At 46.7% G+C, this 26,509-nt stretch overlaps 1 long non-coding RNA gene across 2 annotated transcripts in view; it reads right to left on the bottom strand.

Annotated features, from left to right (window-relative positions):
• Positions 12,089-26,509, bottom strand: part of LOC110403924 — a 25,026-nt gene continuing 10,605 nt past the window's right edge. The window contains exons 2-5 of one of the 2 annotated variants that reach the window (XR_002441913.1): positions 15,718-15,814; positions 14,716-14,780; positions 14,354-14,442; positions 12,089-13,084 (exon numbers count right to left, since the gene is read on the bottom strand). This is a non-coding gene — a long non-coding RNA (uncharacterized LOC110403924). Of the gene's footprint in view, positions 13,085-14,353; positions 14,443-14,715; positions 14,781-14,959; positions 14,996-15,717; positions 15,815-26,509 lie in introns of those variants that run through there. The other variant, XR_002441912.1, reaches the window with a different exon arrangement.

Genomic DNA, 26,509 nt, shown 5'->3' with positions numbered 1-26,509 from the left:
TTTTCAAATAAACCCGAGCGAGAGCCCGTACTGTGTATTTTTAAGCCAGCGTGCAGTGACATAACATTGCCTCCAAGTCCTAACGCTCCTCGCATGGGTTATTTCTCTCTTCATGGCTGCAAAAAAAGTTTCCGAGCTCGATAGCTCGAATTCATACAGTTTTGGGTAACCAAAGGGAAACTGGTTTGTTAACAGTGTGAGGAGAGCTGGGACCGGGCTCTGCTCTCCACGGCAGCACTGCAGTAAACCATCAGTGGCTGCAAATGTAGGCAAAAAACTTCTCCCTCGGGTACAGGATGCAAACAGCTGAATCTACCGAAATTTGTCACCCTTCCTTAGTTACACGGGTCCCCGAGGAGTACGGAACCGGTACGTTATCCTCCCAGCAGTCCCCGCTGATCTGGGGTTTTCTTCAGTTCGTTTTTTAGAAAAACGTTTTCGGGTTTTCTGTTTTCCACTTCCTTGCCCGAACATTCACGCGCACATCCACCGCAGCCTCCCAAACCCGGCTGCGAATTTGAGCTCAGAATATGTCATGTACTGATGAACGTGCCTATTGCATTCTAAAACTTAAAAGAAAAAAGAATAAGAAAATGAAAAGAAAAGAAGTGCAGCTTCCCGAGCCCTGTCGCCTGCTCCCGAAAGTACAGATACAGGTGACAGCACAACGGTGGATGTCTTCATCTCTCTGCGAGATGCCTTTTTCCTCCTCTTACTGTGTGACGATTTTCCTCACTCTGTGGTATAAAGTAACGCACAGTTTTCCTGTCTTTTTCTAGCCTTCCATGTAAGCAGCACCACATTTTAACTGATCTTCCGCAGCGTGGTCTCTTACGGCTATCGGGCTTATCCCGAATGGTAAAGGCATAAACTTTATCTGTCAGATTTCGGTAACTTTATACATGAAACGGAAGAGTAAGTAACTTCGGGGGATTTAGCAGAAGGACTTATCGGTGTAAGTGAGGATGCGAGCCAACCCTGCGGCCCGTGGGAAGCTTGCTCTTGTGCTGCTGGCCGGGTTTGGCACCGTTCTGGTTCAGGCTCATGACTTTCACCCCTCCTGCGGGCATCGCTGCAGCACTGCTACGCGCTGCGGATCGCTCTGGGGTTTCGCTGAGGTTTGTTTGTCCTTCAGAGGAAACCTCTCGTGTTACCGAGGCTTCAGCACTTCAGAAATACATGTAAACCCGGAATAAGACCCAGGAGCCAAAGGGAATCGAGAAGCGGAGTGGCTGGCGGGCAGCGCGGGGGGGCAGAGGGACCGGGGCTGTGCTCCTGCCCTCGGTCCTGCCCGGCACAGAGCCACCGCTGGGTTCATGACACACCCGCGTGTCCTCGGGCTGTTCTCGCGCTTGTCGCACGTCCCTCGGTGTCACCGGGGTGCTGCTCACCTGCCATACGGCATAAAGTTACCCGGGCTGAAGCTCTTAAATTTACACTCTGACACTCGAAACTCTTATTATTATTATTATTTTTCCAGACACGAGCACTTTCCCCACACCTCCCCCCCCCACACCCCGGCTGCCGAGCTGGGAGCTGATTCTCCCGGTGCCAAACCGCTCGCAGACACCCGGCAGCGCCGAGCGGGGCTCGCGGGGAGCGGCTGAGCCGTCCCCCATTGGCAAGCAGCTCTGAAACGCGCCTGAAAAGCTGCCAGGGAGAATTAGGATGGTAGCCCTATCCTGCAACATCAGATGGTTTAAAGTGTCCTTGAGCAGCTGTTAAGCTTGTTGGGTTTTTATTATCATCATCGTTTTTTCCGGGAGATTTTTTTAACACCTGCGAAGTTTGCGTGTGAGGATGCCACTAAAGACAGAAGTGCTGAGTGCTTGACAGACTCCATAAAGTCCTTGCCATCCTCCTAACGACGTGACAGCTCCGAGAATGGAGGGCTGCGAGGAGGACTCCTGCCCTGCCCGGGGTGCGCTGGGTGCTCTGCGGGCAGCAGCCGTTCCCCCCGACCCCCCCGGCCCCCAACGGCAGAGAGGTGGATGAGCGGTGTGGGGAACCTGATGGCATTGCCTTCTCCCCTCTCGGTCGCACGCAGCCGGCGTAAAGAAGGAGGAAGGCTCTCTTGGCGTTTAGGTAGACCCAACGGAATAGCCGAAGAAAAATGATCAATAAAACAATAATAAATAAAAAATAAATAATAACGCGATAACAGAATAGAATAAGAAAAGAAATACAGCAAAAGCAGAGGCGCAGTGCTGCCCGGTGGATGCTGGGGGTCCCGCTACCCCCGCTGCAGCACGGACACCCCCCGCCCCTCGGCCCGGGGCTGCTGCCGGCACCCATTGTTTCAAGCCGCCTTCGTTCTGTCTTCCAAACATCTGGAGCATTCCCATGTCCCGCTCTTGGCTCCGCTTGCTGTTTTTTCTCCCCATCTCTCTCTGCAACTTCTCATAACCTGTAATAAACCGCCCTTTTTTTTTTTGTCGGGAGTTTAGTCCAGAGGGCATGGGATCCATTTCCAGCTGACAGAGGCTCGAGGCAGCACAGCGGCCGGCCATCGCTCTGTCTGCCCGCGGGGCTTTCACCACCTCCCAGCCATGCACCCCGACGACAGCCAGACCCCAGCCGTCTGGCCCCCCAGGTACTGCACTGCAGCCTGGAGCAGTCCGCAGTGCAAAGCTCAGATGAGACCAAGTTTGGGTGTCCCAAGCAGCCCCTGTCTCGCAGAGACCCTGCCAGGGGCAGCATTCAACAGTAGAGCATCCTCATGGGCACCTGGCCCAGGCCAGCTAGGAGAATTCTTCTCCTTCTCCTTCCCTTCCCCTTTCCTTCCTCTTCCCTTCCCCTTCCCCTTGTCCTTCTTCTTCCCCTTCTCCCGCTTCCTCTCATTCTTATTCTCATTCTCATTCACACTAATAATATAAATACTAGCACTATTAAATATTCTTAGGGAATGACTGCCATGTGATATATGCTACATATACAATTATATACTATGAAATATACAGAGGGAGACAGCAGCACCCATGATAAATATGTGCCCTTTTTCTGTCCATATTCATACATATTGAGATAATGCAGAACCATAAATATGCAGTTATATACTGTGTATGTATCCATACCCACATACACATACACATAAATAACACATACAATCACCCTGCGTATACGTGCATGTCTCTGTGTGTGTATGCATGCAGAGCAGTTGCACGTATATAGATAAATAAAGATGGGGTTTAGGTGTCTCACTACATGAGCGTGCAGCCTGCCTGGTCTGTTGCATCCTCTGTTTACAGAGATGTATGTAAGATGGGGAAAGAACACCATAACAGAAGGTAAGTGAGGTCAATGAGTCCTCACACGTTATTTTTTTTAAGACCAAGCAGACCAATAACAAACAGGAGGTGGCTCAGAAATACACCCAGCACGGCACAGAAACTGCGGCACTGCCCCGTGTGTCCTGGCAAAGGATCGGGCTGTGGGGCGATGCCTCTGAGCAAGTATTTATGGCCACCGTGTCTTTGCATAACATTTACTTTTCTTTCTCTAATAGTTTCCCCCACTCCTGTCCCTGCTCCTCGCTGCAAACAGCTTCAGTTCAGCCCCAGCCCCTGTGATGATATCAAGAAAGGTTTTTCTTTTTTTTATGGTCAAGCCAAAGCGAGGTCATTCTAATAATACCCAAGGTCACTGGTGGGAGCCACCGAGTCTCCCAGTCATTTTTCATTTGCTTGCAACAGTTAATGACAGTCACAGGGAAGGAGCTGGGAGCTGATGGCCATGTGATGTCACCAGCACATGCTAGGGGATTATAAGGGCAGGTACAGGGCAGGGCTGTGGATTAAAAATGGTGAAGGGAAAAAAAAAATCACTGTTAACTGCTGCACTCCAGCAGCTTGGTGGGAAAAAAAATAAATATATTACAGACAAAGAAGTGGGATTTTTTCTTTCTCCCTTCCATCTCCAAAATGCCAACTGCTCTACTTCTTCCCAGATTCAATGACTCTGCTGGAAAAGATCTGCAAAGTGCATGTATGTGAAAGGAGGCACCGCGTCCTGTGCTGATCACTGGGCAAGAGGCTGCAAAAGAACCTCGCAGTTACCACAGGGGTTCCTCTTCATCCCATCCAAACTGAAGGCCTCTTCCCTTTCCTTCTGCCAAGACAGGCAAAGCCCATGGTGACATCAGTGGGAATCAGACCTCAACACCTTTTTGGCCCTAGACAGATTGATCTGGTTTATAACTCATCCTTTGTATTCTAGTTGCCCACTTGGATAAAGAGGAAAGGAAGTGCGGTGCTCCTGCCCGTGAAGATGGGTATTGATTTAACCATGTGCACAGTGACAGGGCTTCTGTTGCAGCGTGCCCTGCACACATCCATGCGCCCAGCCCTGCCCCTCACCACCCTGAGGTCTCAGTCCCCATGTGTGGCTCATCACTTAACCTCAGCCCAAAGCATGTCCTGCTGGAAATTCACTGCTTTGTGACAACACGGGGGTGAAGCTCTATAAAGTTTAGACTCCAAGTTTTCTTATAATTTTAAAGTTATAATTGCATTCTGCTCCGAAAGGTGCAGAGATGGGAAGACCTCAGCCTGTAGAATAGTTCTAACAGTTTGGACAAAGTGCTATTTTTACTGGGAAATGAATCAAAAGAAAGATAAATCACATATTAGTTTATATCAGGCTCTCATATTACACTATTTTGTTTTTCTTGTCTCATCTTATTGCATTTATTTATGAAACACAACCTTCCCATACCTTTTGTTTCCATGTTTTTATTATTTTCTGACATAGTAACAGAACAGTGACTATAAGTGTCATTTTCTGTTATTGTCACGGTGTATCTTTTAAAAATCTTTCTTGCCCCAGTTCAGCAGCAATTACGAATAGCTATCAGAAAGGAATTCCCCAAAGAAGCTTGGATTTCAAGTTGAATTTTTTGTCCAATAGCACAGACATTTTTCATCACTCAGCCTACAGAAGCAAAAAAATGAAACTCCAAAAAACCCACTCATTAAAATGTGGCAGTCCAGAATAAAAACAATTAAGTCAGGAAAAAATAACCAAGCGACTGCCTGGTTGATGCAAACACACCAACTCTGGAGTTGTTTTGTAGCCTACAGCCATTTCTGAAAGCCTCCCTGTTGAGGTCAATAGACTTTGGATCAACTTCACTGTAGGGCAGAATGGATCAATGCGATGCAGAGACAATTCCAAACCAATGTAATTTTCCAGAATATATTGAGATGTGTAAAACTTGTACTTTGTGTTTTCCATACCCATTCTGTTCTCTCAGTGCTCACTCCTGAAAACAACTTTTCCTTCAAATGCTGTGTCTCTTTTGAATGAGAAGGGAGAAACAGATGCAGCTGGAGGCTGAATTTTTTGAGCCAAATTGTGCTGTTATCATGCTTTAAACAGCTGTGGCTGCAGTGAAGGATGCTGAGCTGCAACAGGATGATATCTGCTCTGATACATGTTGTTAAGTATCATCAGGTGTTGCTCTGTATTGAGTTCAGCAGTTCTGTCAGAATCAAAGGTTGGTTACTCCTTTTTTTATATGTTTGTCAGTTTCCTGAGAAGACACAAACCCACATTCTGTTTCTCAGAGAAATGGAAAGCAATGCTTTCTTCCTATTTGCCTGTTTTCCTCAAAAGTGAATAATAACATCCAATTTACAATTAGGCCTGACTTGATTTATCATAGCTAATAGGATTAGAGTGTCAGCCCCTCTCAAGAAGATTCAAATGCACAGGAAGAGTGGTACCGAGCTGCTGGTGTCACTCTTCTCCCTCTGTGATGGGCATCATGACACACCTACGAGCAGAGGGGATTTGTCCAGTGGGAGCAAGCAGATTATCTGTATCTAGTGAAACAAGGCGTGCATGGCAACCTTTGCCAAGGCTCAATGCCAGAACCTACTCACTATAAAATAATTGTCTCACTACCTAACCAATGCACTCTTCATGTTTCATTTATCTTTTGACTGTAATTGAATGGTTGAAAAGCAAAAAATGTAGACAAATTCCAGCTGTATTGAGATCTGTTTCTTTCTCTTCTACCCTGGCCCATCATTAGATAGTTTCCCTCTCTGTACAGAAGGTCAGAGAGTATAAATATAAATTGCATTTTGCATTACTTCTAGATGAGTGAAGCTGTCAAAGCAATAATATAAGCTTTCAGTCCCACATTCTACCACTTCTTTCCCATTTTTTGGCCAGGAGGTCATGTGCAAATTGAACGTGACAGCCCAGACGACATGTCCAACAGACTTATATTGTTAGACTGTTCTGCCATGGCACTCATCACAACATTAAACCCACATTGGACTTAAAGCTCTTCAGTAGCTGCTAACAGTAGCACAGACTCCTTGCAAAAGAGCTTGCTCTGCATCAAGCTTCCATAAAACCAACATTTTTTTGAGAATATCATTGAAAATGCAGACAATGGGGAAAAAAATCTCGCAGGCAAACCTAAAGGAACAAATCATCCCAATGCAAACTTTTCTTTGTTTGAAAACTAGATACTGTGCGTGAGTGTCTACAGTCTTCTCTTCCATAAAATCTTGCTTTTTGATGAAGTTCAGGTGGCGATTATTTTTATCATAATAAGAAATAAGTCAGTATATAATGGATATTTTTTTATCATCATTTAAAAGAGGAGAGGAATCTCATAATTGTTCGCATCTTGTTTTGTGCTAACAAAGTTTGCTTTGTGTCAATTAGACTAAATGCATACAGAAGCCAATTAATAAAATTGATGGTTTGGAAAAAAAAAAATATTGCTTTATAGCATGAACTTCCCTGGGCAATGTCCACTATCAACTATTTGGATGATTTAGTCTGAATCAATTCATGAAAACAAATGTTGTCAAATATTGTACTTTATATTAACTTGGAGAAAAGTTTGTCTACAGAACACCCAAAGGACGAGATTGTTTTCTTCAGGTGGAGCAGAATCAGGTGTCAAAATAGCTTTAGGAAGTGCTTTGTGCTGTGTACAATGTTGGAGAAAAGATAATGCTGAATGACAGTGAAACAAGATTGCTCTGGGGACAGAAAACCTGATTTCGAGACCTTCACCTTCAGGTATCTAAAAATGCAGCACAGGTTGCGAGTGACTGAAAATCCTTAGCATCTGGCAGCAGCCTGGTGGTCTGTGCTAAAGAGCTGGTGGTCATAGTCCAAGTCCCGGCAGCAAGGAGTTCACGTTGTACATGGCACTATCTGGCAAATCTTTGCAGCAGTCCAAAATGAGGGGCAGGAGCTGACTTGGCACAGCAGCCTGTGCTTTCCCTCATCCCAGAAATGTTCTCCCTAGATAAGGGCTGAGGCATACGTGCGGGTCGAGAAAAGTCCCCGCCACTCTTGCTCTACCAGCAATCCGTGAATTAACAAAGGACTTTGTTTTCAAGGACTATCAGGTTTTGCAGTTTATTTTTTTCAGAAGGGCTGAACCTAGAGTGAAGAGTTGGAGTCCCATCTGGTGCAAATCGGTGGGGGCTTTGCAGGCTTCAGTAGAGCTACACTGATTTATACCAGATGATGCTATTAGAGAACTGAACTATCCAACAATAATTATTAAAAAATGTCTTTGATTATGCATGTGCAACAACTATTTATGTTTACATTGCAGAGATTTGCATGTAGCACAGTGGGGAGTATTTTATCTCTTCAAAACATTGCACCAGCATAAATAATCCTCTGACATTCAAATGAGCAAAGAAATACCCGCTTCCTACCACAAGATGGACCATAAAGGTTTTTCTTCATGCATCTTTTCCAAACAGATTTGTCAATAATCCTCAAATGCAAAGTTCATTCTAAAGAAAGAAATGTGGAAAAAGCAAAGAAAAAGAGAGATGTTCTTTTCCAGGTAGGTACATTACGGACTGCTCTGAACTGCAGGAGGGCCAAGATGCAGCTGGATCATCCTGCTCTTAAGAGAGAAGAGGATGGGGGAACCAGGGGAAAGTAGGGCATAAAAGTGCTGTATAAAAGCCATTACTGTACCTCATTTGAGATGGCGTTCAAAGCAAACAGTCAAGGAATAGGAGCCAGTTGCAATTCAGAGTGAATACTTGAAGTGATTGGACACAAACCTATTGAAGGCAAAGATGGAGACAACCATGTGAAAACTGGGAGAAATTCCATTGCAGCCCCAGCCTGGAACAGCACAACAGAAGTCACCACCAGGGGAATTACACTGACATTTAAACTTTCAAAATAGAAATTGCTTAAAATACACACTAATCTGTTGTACTTTTGACTCACAAGAGGAAAGGAGGATGAAAGCACGGATAATATTCCTTTGATGCTGGCACAACCTACAGAGGTCTCTTGCTTCAACTTCCGTGGTGCTTTTGTTTTCTATGTGCTAATTGTGCTCTGGAGATTCTTTGAAGGCATTAAACTTCCCAAAGTGGGGCATGTTGCCTTACTCTGAATATAGCCATCCTGCTCTGATGTGGCAGCACAGCCATGACTGCAGGGACATCTCATCTCATTGCACATCCTTGGTTGACCTCCCCACAGACCTTGGAACTCCCTGGGAGGCTGCTACTTTGTTTTCATACCCAAAAGACCCCATTGCCTTGGAGCAGCCTCTGCCTTGGCCCAAGGTGTTGAGGCACAAACAGGAATTCAATCATGACATAGTGATGAAGCCAAGATTGAAAGACCTAAAAGCTTCATGGTCTCAGCACTTTCTTCTGCTGAAATATGGATGAAAAAATGACACACAAAGGTATTCATCACCTGTAACCAACAGAGGCAGATTTTGCCCCATGTGAGAAACAGGGCAGCACTGAGCTCAGACAGGTGGTACACGAGGACTTGGTCCATTGTCCCACACAAATCACTTTGCACCTGCTGCCCTATCAATAGAATGAGGGTGTGATAATGACAAGGTGTCTCTCGGGAGCACTCTGAACAGAATTTTTTTTTTTATTTCTTTTTAGCTCTTTGAAGATGATATCCATCACATAAATGGTCGAAGTTACTAAATTGAATTAAACTGGCAAAGGCTTGAGAAAATTTTCTATCATAAAGTGATATCTATGAACAAGTGAAGGAGGTGGCGGGCCTGATCCTGCTATGAGGATGCTCTTTTGTATGACATAACACAAGAGCAAAGAAGGAGGGCCCACTCAGCCCACCAAGTCCCTGAGAGGAAAAGTACGTAAGGCATTCACTCAGCATCAGTGAGAGACAGAAACATGCGATTTCTGAAATCAAGGGGGTGAAAGCGAGCTTCTCTAAAAATGCCGTCTGTTCCGTTGATGGGAGAAGAGAAGAAAACAGGCCTGTGTTCTGGCAGAGCAATTCAGCAAGGGGAGCACAGCTCAGCTCGGAGAACACGAGCACCAGTCAGATAGGACAGCTCTGCACTTGTGTGTCTTCATGGATTTGTTTTTCCCTAAAAGCAGATCTCTCCATTTTTATGCCTCTTTGGGGGAAAAAAATAAGCTACAGTCTTTAAAACTCAGACTCTAATCCTGGCAAAGCAGCCAAACCTCCAGGCACTCTGCTCACCAGAATTTCAGTACGGGAGGAATCTGTCACTTTATCACTGCAACATGGGGCCAAATTCTCAAAGATGTCCCTGCAATGAGACTCAGAAATCTGCTACTAAGCCATCAGGGGATTTGCGTTCACGGTTTGGGTTTCCAACATGACAATAGGAAGTTTAACTCCAAATGCCACTGCACTGCACACGTGCAGGAAAAAAAAACAGAGTCAGAAAAGCCTCTTTTCATTTTCTGGGACAAGCATGAGTAAACTAAAGTGACAACTGTACTTTTGCTTTGCGTTCAGACTCCCTTTGATTTTAATGACAGCTTGGACACCCAGAAGCTGTGTTCATAGAGAGAAAGCTCATCAGAAGAAAAAAGAAAAGGGGGAAAAAAAGAGAGAGAGAGAGAGAGAAAGAAAGAAATCACACACACAAAAAAAGTTTTAAAACTTTCCTTGTTTTGAAATTAATGAATGTTGAACACTGAAGCCACTCAGTGTGTATTCATTTAATACTCCTGAATCTTTCTGCGTTAGTGAGTGTAAAGCCATCTCCAGACCCTTAGAGGGGCCACGTCTTACACATGAGATAAATCATTCTGACAGCCCAAGGCCAGCCTGCTCCTTCTGCAGGGCGGGCAAAGGTACCTCTGGGTCACTGCTGCTTGCTATGTGAGCAGAGGAGCTGAGGGGCTCTGCACTGCACAAGGCCTCGTAGGACACGATGGAATTGGACAGCTGCAATGCAGTTATGGGCTGATCTTCCCTAGTAGCACCATACTCAGAGTGGGCTTCTAAATCTAGCGTTCTCTCGGTTTTATTCTCCATTGTGATTTAACCACCTGGGTTCTGACTTTGTTGTTAACAGGTTTTGCCACTACTTTGTTTCTTCTGTTGCCTTTGTGTTTCTAATTTGGTAATAATAATATTATTGTTATTAACGTTCGTATCTAACATGTCACTGCCATGAACCACATTGTGCTTTTTCAAGTAGCAGTGTCAGAGCTACTGTGTCACCCACAAGAGAAGTTTAGGGTGACCCAAGAGAGACGTACAACTGATCTTTTGGTTAAATGAATTTCCTAAGTTGTCACATTCATGCAGTCCCAAAGCATGGTGTACAATCAAGAGAGGCAGGAGCTTCTATTGAGTAAAGTGCATTTGCCAGAGTTTAACGTAGGATTTCTGGACTGCTCTCTGTCATCTACCACTTGAATTACAGTTACTTACCTGTTTATAGGTATGTAATGCTGTAATGCTATAATGTGATGGAAAGTAAAGCAACAATAATGGAGTGGCACAATCCTAGGCTGCAGCAAAAGAAAACAAGCCCAAATGTAGCAGCCATGGACACAAAAACAAAAGAAGAAAATTTGCTTACCTTTGGAAGGCCTCAGATAGACGGGGATGTCCAACAAGATACCCTCACCTCCACTGCCAGCCCTTAAATGAGGGCTGGGAAGGGATGGATCCTGACTCCATCCCTTCTGGTCACTCAGGTGCATTGCATGCACCTGAGCTCCCCTGGGTTGGCCCACCTTCCCACCAGGTGCTCCATCACTGGTTTAAGCTGTGACTTAGCATTTCTGCTACAAGGTAGTTCACAATTTTCTTGCACATTAATTTGTTATATACATTGTTGTGGTACGTAACAAAGTACAAGTAAAAGAGTTGTAAATCCATCAGTCTCAAGTTTTCTTTCTTCTCATTATTCTCCTCCTGTCTTCCCAACAGCTAATAAATTAATGCTTAGGAAACCCATTTATGATGCAGAGAAAGGAACATGTTCAAGCCATTCATTTAACTTTCCTTTTTTTTTTTGCTTGGTGAATACCTTCACAGCCACTCAATGCCTTTATCCTCATGTAAGGATCTCTCCCTCCAAGGTTTTGACCAGAAAGCCTACCTAGATTTGAGAAGTCTTAAAGTTTAACTGAAACTGAAGTAATTTATTTTTGGACATTTATATTTTCCAGTAGAATGAATATATTCATATATGGGAGTCAACCCAGTGCTCTGGCTGGAGCACTAAAAAGTCTCCCGATCTCCTCCGGCAGCAGTTCATTAGGGCTGCGGATGGATGAGCTGACCATGACTCCTGTCTCTCTCCCAGGACCAGCACTAGGAGGGGGCAGAGCCTGAGGTGAGAGAGGGAATGGCCGGGGCTCTTCAGCCAGAGCAAGCCAACCCTCTGACTAATTTGCAGTCATCAGTTGCTTCCCAAGTTATCTTCTCTAACACAGTTTGGTGGTATCCTTACTGGAGCCTTAATATCTTTTTTTCCATCCCCCACCCTCTCTAGTGAAAAATGAAGAGCTGCAGACTTTGTTGTTTTCCACAGCTCTAAGATCAGTAATAAACACACAACATCACTTTCTTGCCCAAAAGCATTTTATTTTTTGACAAATTCCATATCACAGCTGCTATGAAAAGCTAGTACTGTTACTAGGATGGCAAAGTGCTAATAAAATATTTCTTGAAGAAAACAGTTCCTGATGTGTAGGTGTATGCAAGCAGAGTGACCAGTGTTTTCAGTGACTCTTCTTCATACCCATTTCTTGAGCAACACAAAACACCAAGGGGAGCGGGCTGAGGACATCAGTCACTGCAAACACATTGCTGAGATGATGTCAGCTGAGGTCCACTGTCCTCCTTCATCACCCACCTCAGGCTGCTCTTCAGCAATGCCCAACACTAGAAGGCCAGCTGGAAAGGAGCACACCTATCCCCAAATATTTGCACAATGATATTGAAGGCGTCAGGGAGACTGCTGGGTCAATGTGGCAGAGCAGCCCTGTACCACCAAATCAAGTGACACCACAGTGCCCAAGGCAAAGCTCACCTGGCTCCACAGGACCCCCCACCAAAACAGGGGTACCAGGTGCTGCAAAGCCACTGTAGTGAATCTGGTGCCATCTGCCCTCCTGGCCATGAGCACAGATACTCCCAGATGCACCAGCTAGTCACGGCTGCCTGAGCAATTCCTGGGTGACAGCTTGTGCGAGGGACAGGACTGTGTCCAGATGGCCCTGGATTTTGAGGAACTGTACTGCGAGAAACTGAGCTCACCCCTCCCACATCAGGGGTGAGGGATGAACGTTTTCTGCTCCATATTGCCCACACCTTGTCACCTGCCATCCCTGACAATCCCACTACTGACAATGCCACTCCATCACCCAGGAGGGCTGGCAGCCAGCCTCCCCCAAACCATGCCGCCTGTCACCTCCCCTCTGCTGCCCACCCAAGGTCCAGCTCATTCTGCTGTCTGCCCCCTTCTCCCTTCTGTGTCTCATTCCTCACTGCAGCCTCCCATCTGTCATCCAGTCCAAGCCCAAGCAACAAATCACTTCTCTCAGCACCTTGTGTCTTTCTTCCAGACATCTTTTACACTCCTTTTTCTTCCATTCTACAGCAAGGTAATACCTGTTAGTCTCTCCTTTCAGTTGCCCATGTGCTTGCTTTTTTCATGCCATTCTTCCTTACTCTATCCCAGTTTCCTTCTTCACCAATAATGCCAGCTTGGATTCTCTGCTTAGCCATATCTTCTACCACAGCCTTTCATCCTCCAGTCCTGGTACCCACTCTTCACAGCACTCTGGTGGCCAATGGTCCTACCCTGTAAGAAATGTTCCTGAAGTGGGAGCCTTAAAAAGTTAGAAGATCATAGCTGCTACATTCAAGCTACTTGCTAATCTATGACATAAGCTGTTTTTTTAAATGTAAAATGGGCACTAAATATGAAGTGTGTAAGAATGGTATAAGATGACAGAGACCCCCACTTTCCTTCATCAGAAGAAATTTATCCTGTAAATGTTTTTTGCCTTTAAGGAGCTATTGCTGTGTTGTTGGACGGACACCTTTTAAACAAGGCAAGTGTTATCACACAGAGAAGCATCCAAACAAACAAAAAAAGGCTTTTCTATTTACTAAGATTTGTTTTTACTGGGGATAGATTTACTGGTAGGACTAAGGAGATCGGATCACTCTTCCCTCACCACCTAACAAAACATGGTTTCCCAAGAGAAGAAATACAAGCCTGTGGAGACCTCATCTCTATAATGGTACTATTCAGGCCCATTTGTGAAGAAAGCCTGCTCTGCAAAACCAACTCTTCTCACTAATTAATCTATTTGCTCCAGAAAATAGAAGTGTTTCTTTCTGACTCTTCTTTTGTCTGCCCCAGGGACACCATGAGCCCATTCTTATCATCTCCCTCCCCTTCTTACCAGTCTCCTCTGTATCACCAGTGACCACTGATAATCACATGTCAGGAAGCACCTTGACCCTTATCCCAGCACTTTGAGTAGGTGCTGTGCGCTAGGTGCTCATCAGCTCAGTTTGCCAGCTTGCCTGGAGTCGCGCCTTGCTGATTGGATTACATCTGAACAGCACTTTAGCTGCCTTAATATCAGGAAGTTCAGCAGAGCCCCCGTGATTGTCACCTCATGGGTATCACTTGAGGAACACTGAGGCTCTATTTCTCCTGCTATGAAATAATGACTAACCAGAGCACTGAACACTGATAAGCAAAAACTCTTGAAATATTTGCAAGTGTTCTGCCATTTGCCTCTCTACACTCACTAGAATTCTATCACTGAGCTGGGAGGAAGGAGGGACAGCCCCCACACAGCAGCTGGGTCTGCAGCCCAGACTGAGATGTACGGAGAAGGGTCATGGAGAACACCCCAAATTTGTTCCTCAGTGCTGTAGGAAGAGACCAATTCTGCTTTTCCCAGATGTGATTCCCAGAGAGGCAGATAAACCTCATTCTTTCCCTCCTCATGTTGACTGTGTGTATGCACACACATATGTGCCTGGGAGAAGGAGGCACACCCAGACCACAAAGACAGGAAATAAGCAAGAGCCAGATGCAATGATTTCTTACCTGGATTTAAGGATCTGGGATTTTTAGGGTCCTGAGCAACTCAAAAATATCAGAATCAGTCAAACTACTCCCGAGGAAATCAGAAAGAGCTAAAAACAAGAGACACCAAGGAAATGTTAATGCTTTAACAGTTAAATCAACATTCCTTATTCTATATAGGCCAGCAGTCCCCAGTCCTCTGATGTTTTCTGTAGCAAACAAAAGTCTTGTAAGAAGTTGAAATTGAGGCTGGCAGGCAGCACAAAATAAAGCAGTGCTTGTGGCATGACTGGTGTAAGAACTGTGCCCATGACCCCAGTAGGCAGAGAGCACCTCCTGCTCCTTCTCCTCACCCCAAACAGCAGATTTCAGCCGGGACAGACCTTGTGCTCTGTAAGGCCACTTCCAAGAGACCAGGAGCGATGACGCTAACAGGGGGTCCTGTAGCCTGTGAGAAAAAAATAGCAGGAGCTGGAAAAGTGAAATATATTGAAAAACACCACCTTTGTAAAGCAAAGGAAAGTGCACCAAGGGCAGCAGTGCAGGAAGGTCCCAGGCTGCAGCAAGTGAGGATTTGCTCAAATGCAACAGCTGTGAGTGCAGAAATAAAGGAAATAAGCTGCTTACCTTCAGAAGGTCTCAGGCACACAGGGATCTCCAGCAAGATACCCTCACCTCCACTGTCAACCCTTAAATGAGGGCTGGGAAGGGGTGGATCCTGGCTCCACCCCTTCTGGTCACTCAGGTGCATTGCATACACCTGAGCTCCCCTGGGCTGGCCCTGCCTTCCCACCAGGTGCTCCATCATTGGTTCAGGCCATGACTTAGCATTTCTGCTACAGTCTTCCAGGAAGAAATTCATTTACTGCTTTATTTTAGTTCCCTTATTAAGGGGAACCCAGTCAGGATGAAGCTAAGGCAACCCAAGGCATAACTCTTATAATGGTATAGAAACACCCAGACTGGGGTGCGTGTTCCAGTAGCTAGATTCAATGATCCTTATGGATCTTTCATTAACCCTTCCAACTTGAGCTATTCAATGGTTCTATGATACTGCAGAGTGCAACCTGCGTTTTATAGATGAAAAATTCAGCTAGCAATCCCAGTTTTTGTCTCATTACTTTCAAATGCAATCAAGGTACCATTGTTACTAATACATCCCTCATGTTCCATGGGGCGTACAGAGAAAGACTGGAGCAGAGGGCAACGCTGGGTGCCTCGGGAAGATGCATGCATCTGGATGGTCATGCATGGAGCAAAGAGAAACCAGTTCTTCAAAGATACCAGGAGATCATCTTCCACTCCCTTCTCTTGGCCAGAGCTGGAGTTAATGTGTAAGAACAGAGTTGGCTCCACCTGCCACAGGTTGGTCAAAGCAGTCATACCTAATGGAGTCCATGACCATGACAGACTGGAAAGCAATACAGGGACATTCTTCTCTCCTCTTGCTTCACTCTTCACCTTCTTTCCTTCTGGATGCTCCTATTAAAAGTAAAAGTCATTTCATGGGCATAAGGTGCTCAGCTGGCATAAGCTGAACTTTTGGAAACTTACAGTAATTTATACACCCTCAGGATCTGGCTATAAGCTCTTCATAAAGCATTCAAGACCACACCTTGTAGAAATCTGCTCTCTGAATGAATCCAGACCATTTTAGCACAGGATACCTTTAGATGCTTGAAAATCTGGCCAAAGAGCCATGAGCAAAGGGAAATAATGGGGGGAAGAAATTATCAAATTATCAAATTTGGGACAGGTGTCTCCCAAAGAGAGGCTGGGCTGCCTGTGACCTTCCTTTGAAAGGCTCATTTTGTGCACCTCCCGTATGACCAGTTCTGTTACACATTAATAGTCTCTTTCCATAGCAACACCTGACCCTTCCCTCCCCTTGCTGTGATTATACATACATATATACATACATATACAGATATATTTTCCCTGCCTGGGGAAACGATGGACAGCTGACAATTTTCTGTGGCATCAGCACAATTTAATGAAAGGAAGGCTTTTCAAACAGCAGGAAAGCTGGAATGCTTCTCTAAAACGAGGAATATGGGGAGTCATGGGATCCACAACTGTGTCAACAGCACAACAAGCTGTTATCTGTCGCTTCAGCCTGGATCCTGCTTCCAGAAGACTGTACCATGACAAGTATTGAATAAATGTGGGTGACAGCACTTTGGAAATGGGCCACTGCCAATGCAGCTGCAGGGGATGAGATGTGCAGGGAAGAGCTCTGGTCTGGGAAAGACGATGGTCCACCCGGAGGCAACAGTTCTCTTACAGACGATGCGGTAACGTTGGTCTGCAAGTGCCTGGCTAAAGTCCCAGCTCCACTCCTACAATTGCTGGTCACTGCTTTTTGAATGAAAAAGATGTTTTGTGTTAGAAAAGTCTTTCATGGCATTGTTCAACCCGTGGTATGTAAAGAAGGTTGGGCACAGCTCAGCCTCCTGATACCTCCTGCAAGTAAGAAGTACAAAGACAGCAGAGTTGTACCTAGGAGCAAAGCAGTACTCAGCAGAGGAGCACATAGGGGCTGGAGAAGAATTCCTTCCAGAAAATACACTGTGTTTACAGGAAAATCAAAATTCAGAAAAATACAGAAGCAAGAATTAAATCTGTGCACTAAGCAAACCTATAAACAAAGGGGAAAAAATTGGTCAGGTCCAAAAATGCACCATCGAGCCACTCGGAGTCAAGAACAAGCTGCTAATAACAATCCCTTGAAACAGGAGATAGCATCTCTTGATAAAGCAGCCAACACACATGAGTACCCTCCAGCACTGGGCCGCAGATTGCTGCCATAGTGCTGAAGGATCAGGGTGAGAGGAGCAGGTCCTGTAGGTGGTCCAGCGCGGCTGGTCTCAGGCAGAGTTTGGAGGAGCTGAATCCTATAACACAAGCTCGGGGTAAAAGCAGATCCCCTGATTGGGTTAACAGAGAAACAAAACAGACTTTTTGCACTGATAGAGCTGCTGAATTATAAAACAATAGCTTGCACAGAAAGACACCATTGTATCTAGGAAATCCAGCACAGGATGGATCCACAGCCTAGAGATAAGGGAGCGGGCAGGTAAATTGAAGGCTGGCAATGACCCAGCACTGCTAAAGAGAGCACTGGAAAGCATCAAGTGCGTGCTACTGATACTCAGCGCTCTGATGTGAAGAAAAGGTATTATCTGGGGAAAAAAAAAATAATTTGTAGGGGCCAACAGATTAGGGAGCATGTTTGTTCCAGCTGTGAGGAGCAGGAGGCAGCCTACCGACATACCAAAATATCTTAGCATCTCTCGTTAGAGCTGATGAAAATTTTTCTTTTTTTTCCTCTCCCTGATGAAATAGATGTCCAGTTTGTTGTGTCTGAAACATTTTGTTTCATCCCCAAAGATCCACGCTGAGGATCAAGCTTGGGGGCTGTGGGGCAGTCAGTTGGGATCCCCGGGTTCACGGCCCCGCAGCAAAGCCGCCAGGGAGGCTGAAACAAAGCGGGGTTGAAATTCCCAATTTGTTAACCTTATGGACCCTCTGAGGCTGCTCACAGCCATAAGAGTGAGAAAGGATGGGGAAGGGGGAGGAAAAAAAAAAAAAGACAGTGCATTCCTTGCTTGATATTATTATCCCTGGGCCGGCGTGGGCTGGGGACCACTGGGGCAGAACAAAGAGCCAACGCAGACATCGGCGTGCTCAGACGGAGGGTCCCACTTGCTGAATGAGCCAAAAACTTTTGACTTTTTAATCCCAACCTCAGTCAGAAGGTTATTAGACCAATGACCGCTGGGCCTAAACCAACAGCCAGCCCCTGGCCGACAATTTCTCCTGATTATGCTAATAAAACCCAGGACTGCTTTGAAGCCAAAGGATGTTTCTGCTCTCACCATCCACTGAGAACCACATGTGACGCTCCCTGAGCGTGGTTCCTCCAGCATTCTTGTGCATCCCCGATGAAATATGGTCCCACTGAAGTCAGAGGCAAATTGTGTTCAGCTGTGTTTCAGTAATGCAAATACGCTCACGTGTAGGTGTAAAAAAAGCTGCTTCCAATACAAAACAAGAAATTCTCAGGCAAAGACACCTTCTTTAAATAAACCTGAAGGGGGAAAGCCAGCAGGGATCTGTTAGCAGGAAAGTTTGAAGCAGTAAAACTCTCACCGGAGGGCTGTATCCTTCCTCAGTGTTCACACCGAGCTATGAACCCTGAGGCTGAGTGAAGGGTTCATCTCTAGAAAGATATCCAAACCTGATGGTAAAGATTGAGATGATAACAAACTCACCAAATCCTTCAAAAATAACAGTTTGAGATACATGCAGCTTTAAAACACAGTTTCATTGTGACATTTTATAAACGAGATGCTAAAAACCCAAGAGATCAAATTCTGGTCCCAGTGTCTGGCTGCAGCTCCGGTCCAGCACCGCACACACCCAGCTCAGTATTTGTTATGTTCTGTCTTTGCACCAAGAGGTGAATCACTGACTGGAGGTGTAAGCCAGGAGAGCAGGAGTGATCCCCAAATAAACCCCCTAACAGGCAAAGTTCTATTTCATTTCTTTAAGTTTTTGTCCTTTTGATGTAATTCATTGCACTGGAGACAGCATAGTGTTGCCCACAGGAGCTTTCCTGGGCTCCTCCTGAAGTTGCTTTATTCCCCCCTGGAGAAGAGCGTGCCCAGATTGTCCTTAGCCCGTTCAAACTCCCGAAGGTTTAACCAGAACGCGACTTTAATTTTCTTTACCATTTCGTACCCCGTTTTGCAAAGAACCCTGTCTGCTTAGGGCACGCTGAAGTGCTGGGTGGGGGGCAGAGCTCGCAGGGACAACCCCGAAGGTTCGCTAAGCCCCGGATCAACGGCAAAATAAATCCCTGCCCCGCTCCCGCTGTGCGCGTCCGGGACGTTGGGCTGGAAGCCGCCCTCGTGGCACCGCGCATTCCCCGCGCTCCTCCGCACCCCTCCGCGCAGCCGGAGCCGCGTCCGCGCAAACCTCGCAGGTGGAGAGAAACGAGGGTGGAAGGGGGGAGCGCAAAAAGGGCGCGGAGCAGACGCGGGTGCGGTGCGGGCGAGGGTGCGTGGGATCCGCGGATGCGTGGGATCCGCGGGTTTTGGGCCGCAGCACGCGGCCCACCCGGAGCTGCGGCACGGCCTGCGAGCGCAATTAGCATTATCTTGATGAATTTATAGGCAGCGAGTCCTTGCTGTGCCTTTCAGAAGTCGCAGGGCACTCTGTCCCCATCTGTTCCTTTATGATTATTACTTCCTTTTTTTTTTTTTTTTTATTTTTTTTTTTTTTTTTAATTTTTTATTTACTAGTAATCGTTGACCTAATATATATGGCTGGGGGAAAGGGGGAAGATGCGGCTCCTACAACGTCAATCAAAACTCTTCCCGAAGCCCTCCCCACATGCACGCTTTCTATCTCCCAGCGGTACTGGCAAGATGTTCTTAGCCAAATACATGATTCTATTAATGAGCACTTATATTTGCTAAGGAATGCAAATTCTTTCTCTCCGTGTATTATTAGCCGTATCAGAATGTTTGTCCTTTCAGTCCTCTTTGAAGTTGAAGGAGGAAAGGCTGTTATGTGGCGCTGAGAAGAAAAAAAAAAAAAAAAAAGGAGAGGAAAAAAACACTTCTAACTCCTCCGGGTTTTTATTTGTTCTCTTGCCAAAAACGCCAAAGGTAGCAAAAGTTACAGAAATTATTTAAAACCTGTGTGGGTTTTTTTTCCCCCTCCAAATTAGGTAGATTTTTTTTCCAACTGATCGTCCCCTTTTAGTAATAACGGGATCTAATGAACAGCCTGCTTTGAATTGACTTGATAAAACAGCCTCTGTGATGCTCTAGAGAATCTATTACGAGTTGGAAGGGAATAAATCCCATTGCCGCCCCGACCGCGGGATCTCAGCGCGCAGCGCACGGAGCCTCCCCCCGAGGGCCACCCCCTCCCAGCGCGGAGCCCGGGGGCCGGGAGGTCCCTGCGGGGCTGAGCCCGCTGCCCGCTGCCCGGCCCCGCGCTGCGCTGCGCGGTGCGGTGCGGAACGACTCCCGGAGCGCTCCGCGGGGCCGCATCCTCCGGGCGCAGCGCAGCCTTTGCGAGCGCAGCGGCTCGGCTGTAGTTTTTCTTGCGGATAAACGGGGGAAAAAAAAAAAAAAAAAAAAAAGAGGGCCCGAGCGCCGGCGAAACTTTTGTCGTGTATCACTTTTCCTCTTGAAAGGTGTTATAACAGCAATTCAATTACAGTAAATAGTGTACATCATCTTCACAGCTGGAAAATTCTGTAACTAACTGTGACCAAACGCTGTAAAGGAATATAGCTTAACCAGTATTACTTTTTTTGTCGCTGACCACAGGTTAATTAATTTCAAGGAGCTTAGTATATCTAAACAGAAACACACTGAGATGCTGGCAAGAAATCATAAAATATAAAACGTGGAATTAGGGAGATCATGTGAAATCTCCACAGCGGTCTCGGTGCCTGCGAACGGTTCCGGCCGCCCCCTCGCACAGCCCCCCCGGTCCCCGCTCCCCCAAACCCAGCGGGTCCGCAGCGCTCTGCTGACCCCAGAGGTGCACACGCGGGTGGGGATGGATGTGCCACACACAGACATCCGTGTGCTTAGAGCCAACTGCGCGGAAGTGCAGCGGTATATATGTATATATACATTACAGGCCGTAGGTATAGACTGTGGCCGAGCATCCTTTTTCAGCCCGAAGGTAAAATGTCAGGGCTGCAAGGTGCGGAGATAAAGCCGAAGCAGCCCGAAAGCAGCCCTAAATCACCCATGTAAAAAACCCGAGTGAAACTCCCCATAACTCAAGCGCAGCTCTCGTTTCAATTAATGGTAATATTAGCTGCCGTCTCCTGTTGCAATTTGGAAGATTTAAGGGGGATTTAATTTACTCGCGGCTATATGAAAAGGCGTCTGTGCCGTAGGAGGTGTTTGCAGTTCAGCGCATGGAAGTGATGTTTCCATTTCATTGAGGAGCCCCGTGCCGTGCCCCAGCCCTTCCCCTGTGCCCGCGGGGCTGGAGGGGCCGGGCCGGGATCGGGGCTGGGGTCGGTCCGGCTGCGGGCACTGAGCCCGTCCTGAGGGGAACGCTGGGGGAGGTGGGACGAGGCAGCTCGATTTCGAGTGTTAAGGTGATGTAGGCACACATATACACCCAAAAAGAGAAAGCGGGGTGGGTGCCAGGTGGATTTCGCTCAGAAAGGGAGACAGGATCGGGCCCTCTTGCCAGCTCCTGACCCGGCTTATGGACGCCAAGAAAGGGTTCCATTAATTTCCACATTTATTAGGAAGCTGTTGGCCACGTTTCAAAACAGAAAAAGAAAAAAAAAAAGTGTGAGAGAGAGAGAGAGAACTCGGGCAGTGAAAACTTTCTGGAACAAAATCTCCGTCTCCAGCGCCGGACCGTCCCGTTTTCTTTAAAAGCAAAGCAAGCAGCAGTCGCCATCCCCAAACCGCAATCCTCAGCCCCAGAACAAAGGTCCGAGCCCCCCCGCTCTGCAGTTGTCAGGACAATCTTGTCCATCTCTGGGCTGAGAGGAATACAAATTCTCTACCTCCTCTCCCTCCGCCTCCCCAAAGCCCCCCGGAGGGGCATCACCGCTCACTCCCCGCGCCCCCCGCGACTTCAGTAGTTCATTTTTTTGACTCTTCCCGAGTCACAGTTCGGGAGCTGAACTCCCGCCCCGCGTCCTTGCGCGGCCGGCAGCGTTTTCCCCCAGCGGGGCTGGTTTGGTGCCGCTGTCCCCTCTCGCCAGGTGCCGGCTCCCAGGGCGGGACGGGCCCCGCTTTTTGGGACCCCAAATAGGACCGCGATGCACCGACGGGCTGCTCCCGAGGGCGGCTCGATCGCAAAGGCACGTTCAGAACTTCCATCAGTTTCCGCACCTTTTTTTTTTTTCCCCGAATACACTTTGTTAGGGTAAAAGCGGAAAAATCGGCACGAGCCCGACCGTACGTCGTAGTTGTGCAAAAACACTTTTTTTCCCCCCGAGGAGGGAAATAGTTCTTATAAAAACCCATTTCTGCCCGTCCCCACCCGCCGTAGAACGCCTTTGATCTTACTCCTTCCTAAGTTTTTTGCTTTTTTTTTTTTTTCAGATTTTCACTCTATATTTCCCCGTTCCTAAAGCTGCACCCGAAAACGCATCGCCAGATGCGGGCAGATCGCCTGGACCCCCTCATTCAGCTTTATGCAATTTGGGGGGCGAAGAAAACAAAAAAATCCCACGCCAGCAGACATTTCTGGGCGCCGTTTAAATCGACCCAAGGCTGAATGTCCGAATTATTTCATATCGCGTTTTTATTCTTTTCGTTCCTCTTTATTATCTGCAGGGAATTGCTCCCACTGCCGCGTAGGTTCGTTTCGGTGGCATCGCCCCGAAATCTTCCCCGCAGAGTTAAACGCGCATCAAACGCGTCTCCAAAGTTTTTTTCTTCGCACCCTGAAGTTCGGCGGTAATTTTTTGGCTTAAAACTATCGCCCTTCATTTAGAAAATGCGGGGTCCGCGCAGAACGGGGGGGTTATTTGTTAATTAACTGGTTACTTCGGGGGAAAGAAAAAAAAAAAAAAAGAATATTTAGTTCATTATTGAGTTGTCATTCGCCAGAGGTACCGCTGTCAGATTCGGAGGGGGCGGAGGGGGGATGGAAAAGTTTGCTTTTCAAAATATTGGCTTTCTTATCCTAAGTTCGGCGATGCAAACCTCACCCTTCGGGGCGCCCTGCAGAGGTGGTTTCCTGCTGCCCGGCTCGGCAGCATCTCCCCTTACTCCGAATCATTTTGCGTCCCGTGCAAATGCTAACAGTGTTCCTCGCCCTTGTTAATAATTGCTCTTCTTTCCTTGAGAATAAATGTATATATATCTCTCAAGTCATCTTTCCGATGGCAGCTTCGCTGTCCTCCCTACTCCTGGGGCAGCTCCCGGAGCCGGGGAGGGGGTGGCTACAAAATTAAACAAACAAACCCCCAGGGTGGGAAACTCGGGGCAGGTTCCTGTATCCCCCCACACCTGAGCTCGGGGAGCACCTGGGGACGAGGGGGAGCGGCCCCCCCGCCCCGCACAGCGCCTCGCAGCCCACGAGGAGGAGCGCCCCGTGCCGCTCCCGTTCCCGAACCCAGCCCGCTCCATTCGGCAAGTTACCCGCCCCGCTTCTGTTAGAAACCTCAATAATTAGACCTGAGCTGAGTTAACTACTCTTCCTCCTGGTCAACAAATCAATAGCGATTCATTTGCGATAGCTGAGATGATAAAACGCTTCCTATCGCACCTGACCTTTCCCAAAGAGTTATGAAATGGAATATTCTGACTATGTCTTTTTACACGGTTCCCTTTTGTCTAATTCGTCTTTTGCTCCGAGGGGGACACTTGGTATTTTCTATTCCCGTCCGTTATTCGGACCTTAACCAACATTTCTTGCAACGATGTGATGATTTAAATAAAACGGCAACGAGATGGGATCTTCATGGTAAAAATAATCTCTTTACAACTGAGTTTAAATTAAAAAACAGAACATCACTCAATATGTCTCAATGTATTTCATGTAAGCGCGTATGGTAGATTTTTACGCGTTACAAGAACATACGTGCAGCCAGCGTTGTATCGCTATGCACACGGCTTCAGAGGACATTAATTGATCTAAAATTGAAATTGTAGAGGAGAAGGAGGTGATGGGGTGGGAGGGCTGCAAAGGGAGAGATCAGAAACGTTTAGGTGCGGGGTATTAATTATAAAACACAGAACTCTTTTCGCTTTGCTTGATAAGAAAGCGTCTTCCCCCGCTCCCCCTCTCGCTCCCTCTCCCTCTCTTCTATTGGAAAGAGGATCCTAAATTCCTTTTGACTGATAGGAAGTTACAAGACAAGATGCTATTTTCTCTTTCTTTTCTGACAACTCTGTCATCCCGGGGATCATAGCCATGTCAGAGTGTCTGTCTGGGAGGGAAGAAAAAAAAACCGCTGAAGCCTGTGGCCATCTTTGCATCAAAATTTTCCAGACCTCTATTTTTGATTGTGATCCCGCTGATCTGAGTTTGAAATGCGAACGCAGCAAAGCCCCTAAGCCTTCAATCGTGTGAAATTTTCAAAAGATCTCTAGAAGCAATCTCAGGCTGTCTGACCCCTGACAGGCGGAGATCTCTTTATACCTCTCTCTGCCAGCACTTCATTTGTTGGAATATCTTTCAGATTTGCACCTCCAGATGACAACCTGAGTGTTTATTATGTGTACGAATCTGAAATCTTCGCCGCGGTACAAAGGAGACGTCTTAAACATCATATTTAATTTCAGATCACAATTACCTGCTCCTCTTTTGCTTCTAATTATCTATTCCTCCCTCCTCTCTGCGGCATGTTGATATTTTGTTGATTCTCCCTTTTAATCAGCCTTTCTCTCTTCTCTTCTTTCTTTTCTTTTTTCTCTTTTTTTTTTTTTTTTTTTTTAAATCGTATTAGCGTAGTCCACGGGGGAATTAAACATGTCACGGTGGACACACATCATGGCGATGTGGGACAGAGAACCCGAGCTGGGAGTGCGTGTCCTTGTGTCCCTTCCTATACGCGCGTGTGCGCTGCAGAAACAACGCGTGTTGCTGCCGTTAGGAACCAGGTTGTTAGGATGCTTCATCTCCCATTAATCTTTATACATCAATTTAAATTGGCAGCAGTGTTTATGTTTTCTCCCGTGACGTAGCAGCAATGTCATTTGGTAGCAAGCAGAGCAGCCCTTTAGCGTTCCTCCCTTCGAAATGGGAAAAAAAAAGGGGGGGGGGGGGGGGGGGGGGGGAAAAAAAAAAAAACAGAAAGCCCCAACAAAACACCGCGTAACTTTTATCTCTGTACGCTCCTTAGCCTGTGTAACAGCAGCCCCGGCCCTTCGCGGGGCTCCGGTGTCTGTCCCGGTGGTTTCCTCGTAGTTCGGTGCCGTTACCTCTCAGCTCCTCCTGACTGCACGGCGCTGCCCACCCCCCCCCCCCCCCCCCCCCCCCCCATCCGCTCCCCCTCGTGTGCGCGCACCCGGCTCTCCCCGCACCTCAAAGCGGAGCGGAACGGGGCACCTGCGGACCGGGGCGGGGGGGGGGAACCCGGGCGGGACCCTCAGCCCCACGGAGCGCCCCTCAGCGCCGGGAGAGGGGCTCGCTCCTCGTGCAGGGGGCTTCGCTCAATTTGTCCTTACCCCCACGGCACAGCACAGAGCCGCGGTGCCGCTGCCGTTCCGTTATGAGAGCGGAGCGTCATTAGTTTAAATCGCCCCGCAATCGCCCGCGTATGTGTTCGGCTGTTTCTGTATTTATCCATTTTTTCCCATAAAACTTGTATTAAAACAAAATGTTACTTTTCTTTCTCTCAGGAACTGTATATAGAGACCCTCCCTTTTTGAAATAGACCGCAGGGACTGTCATTAGATCAGATGGCAAGCCTTTATAGAAAGTGTTTTGCATAATTACATACCAAAGCCAGAATAGTCACCCTCACATTTTATGGGTCACAAACCATCAACAATTGGCACATTATTGTCCAAGAAACCCCAGTCCATTCACCGATAGAGAAAACTAGACTGCCTAATCTAGAACTGAAGAAGATTGAAATTTCTTCTAACAAGAACCCAGAGAAGATTATTTTCAAACTGACAACGTGTTTACATATAGTTATAAAGTTCAGAGGACCGGTGGGGAGAGAGAAAGGGTATAAACCACTAAACATGATTAAGAATCGCACAGTGGCCTAATATAGATGGTTCATCAAAAAGGAACAGACTGAAAGCTCCCCCCCCCCCCTCCACAGCCCCTCTCCTTTTCAGATCTGTTCCCTTTTCTACCGTTGTGATTCAGTAATTAAGATATTCTTATTTGGACAGACAGCTCCTCTGGTAACTGAATAATATTAGTTCCCTTTGATGTCAAACTTTTGACAGTTATCACACTAGCATTGGGCAATTTAGCACAAATGCCCTCTTTTTTTTTTTTTAAGGGGGAAAAAAGTCTTTGAAGAAAAGTAATAAGTGTGATCGCTATCAGCAAATGATGTAAATCTCAGTGGACAGGCATCCCTGGGTATAAATTACATTTTGTTGTATATAATGAAGCGAGTTTTGTTTTTACCTCATTCGGTTATCATTGTCCGAAATTAAGGCAATAATCCCACTTCCTTCACACCAATTCACCACAGTCCCT

The sequence above is a fragment of the Numida meleagris genome, chromosome 9, assembly GCF_002078875.1.
Source record: "Numida meleagris isolate 19003 breed g44 Domestic line chromosome 9, NumMel1.0, whole genome shotgun sequence".
In the NCBI taxonomy this organism is placed as follows: Eukaryota; Metazoa; Chordata; class Aves; order Galliformes; family Numididae; genus Numida; species Numida meleagris.
This window is presented reverse-complemented; position numbering and strand designations above follow the sequence as displayed.